General features: G+C 36.8%; 1 long non-coding RNA gene across 1 annotated transcript; it reads left to right on the top strand.

Moving 5' to 3' along the window:
- The first annotated feature begins 101 nt into the window (after positions 1-101).
- LOC113472883 lies at positions 102-2,081 on the top strand. The gene is made up of 4 exons (XR_003395023.1): positions 102-225; positions 914-1,474; positions 1,689-1,702; positions 1,905-2,081. It is a non-coding gene; the product is annotated as an uncharacterized LOC113472883 (long non-coding RNA).
- Positions 2,082-2,201: the final 120 nt, after the last annotated feature.

The following is a 2,201-nucleotide window of genomic DNA, read 5'->3' as shown; positions in this document are numbered from 1 at the left end:
AAATTTATAAAAGCTGTTCAAAATGAGATCCATTTGTTTGTACACAGTAACGCATCCTTCGCTCTAACTCAGGACCAATTGCGTTGTTTATCATGGGAAAAGCGCGTTTCCTTTTTTCTTCAAGAAAAGAAGTTGATATTTTCAAGGAAGAAAAAAAGGGATGCCATATCTTGGCATTGTAAAGCTATTTGTTATGATAATTTACACAACTGTAGGTGCCTATAGGTCTGGATAGTGCTTTTTCAATTAAAATTTTATGCTGATTCCAAAAATTAAATAAAAAATGGGGGTTCCCATAAGAGTGACCTATATTTGGCAAAAAATGGGCTGTTTTGCAAAAAAAATTGCAAATTTAAAAAAAGCCATTTTAATCATCAAAATTTCATCTACATGATGCCGTTTATTTCATTCCTTCGCAAATCACGAACCACCCTGTATAGGCACCTACAGTTGTGTAAATTATCATAACAAATAGCTTTACAATGCCAAGATATGGCATCCCTTTTTTTCTTCCTTGAAAATATCAACTTCTTTTCTTGAAGAAAAAAGGAAACGCGCTTTTCCATATTAGCTATTCCCTTACCTATTGCATTTCCCCCCGCGTTCCTTTGAACTTTCAATACTCACGTCTTACGCACCGGGTAAAAAAAAAAAAACGGTGAGTTGAACTTTCAATACTCACGTCTTACGCACCGGGTAAAAAAAAAAAACGGTGTGAATTCCAAAAGTCATTTATTATAGCAAAAAAATCTGGAAAAGAGATAACAAAGTCCCTTCTCTCTCTCTCGCTATGCTTTGTTGAAGAAGAAAACAAATTTGCGTTTGACGCATGATGCCGTTTATTTCATTCCTTAATTCCCAGCCGTTTCTGAGATATAAGCGTGGTTCGCAAATCACGAACCACCCTGTATAGGTCTGAATAGTGCTTTTGTACATTTAGCGAACTCGTCCTGAAAGCTTTTTACAAATAATGATCTCTTTCCGTAGAACTATTTGGAGAAACGACTTTTTGAATTGAAAAAATCTTCCGGATTTTTTCTAGGAAATATCTTTGATTTTAGAACTGATATAAAACCCTTTCGATATGCTTACAAGGTAATGGGGAGGAAGGTAGGGGAAGGAGAGGGGGGGGGAGGAGAAAGAGGATATGATGGTATACGGTAACGTTCAAAGTGCTATGATATTTTCCAAACTATTTAAATAATTATGTACTGTTAAACTATTTAAATACTATTAAACATATTTAATTAAAAAAGTTTTCTGATGCCAGACACACACGTGAAAATTTATATTACCTACTGTTTCACTTTATACTGGGTGTTTCATTCTAGTAATGGTTCTAGTAGTGTCTACCTAGGCAGTCAGGGACTAGATTTCTCACAGCACTACGTCAAACTCTTTTGATATTTTCAATTTTCACCCAAAAATTGATTGTCGATTTTTTTTCAAGCCTTTTAAAAATTAAGAAAAAAAGGTTGTCGCCAGACACACACGTGAAAATTTATATTACCTACTGTTTCACTTTATACTGGGTGTTTCATTCTAGTAATGGTTCTAGTAGTGTCTACGTCTACCTAGGCAGTCAGGGACTAGATTTCTCACAGCACTACGTCAAACTCTTTTGATATTTTCACCCAAAAATTGACTGTCGATTTTTTTTCAAGCCTTTTAAAAATTAAGAAAAAAAGGTTGTCAAATTCAGGTCTCTAGTCCCAGGCTGTTGGGGTGAAGGGACTTTTTGGGGCGTCATTCACTGTATTGTGCATCTTCTTCTTGCATCTTCTTTTTCTTCTATTCCTTTTCCAACGGGGTTATCCTTTGTCATCATCCTTGATAGATCAGCACCAAGCTGCTTAATGCTGATCCAACGAGGCCAAAGGGATCTAGAAAGGCCAAAGGAACAGGTCTCTGGTCCCAGGCTGTTGGGGTGAAGGGACTTTTTGGGGCGTCATTCACTGTATTGTGCATCTTCTTCTTGCATCTTCTTTTTCTTCTATTCCTTTTCCAACGGGGTTATCCTTTGTCATCATCCTTGATAGATCAGCACCAAGCTGCTTAATGCTGATCCAACGAGGCCAAAGGGATCTAGAAAGGCCAAAGGAGAATGTTGACATTGGAACACATATACCAATGGGACACTTTTATTTTATTAGAAATGGAACACCCTGTAGACGAGCATCTCATGTAGGTACATCATGTGT

Source organism: Diaphorina citri, unplaced genomic scaffold (assembly GCF_000475195.1).
Source record: "Diaphorina citri unplaced genomic scaffold, Diaci psyllid genome assembly version 1.1 scaffold9750, whole genome shotgun sequence".
Taxonomy (NCBI): Eukaryota; Metazoa; Arthropoda; class Insecta; order Hemiptera; family Psyllidae; genus Diaphorina; species Diaphorina citri.
The sequence above is the reverse complement of the archived record's forward strand: the minus strand, read 5'-3'. Positions and strand labels throughout refer to the sequence as shown.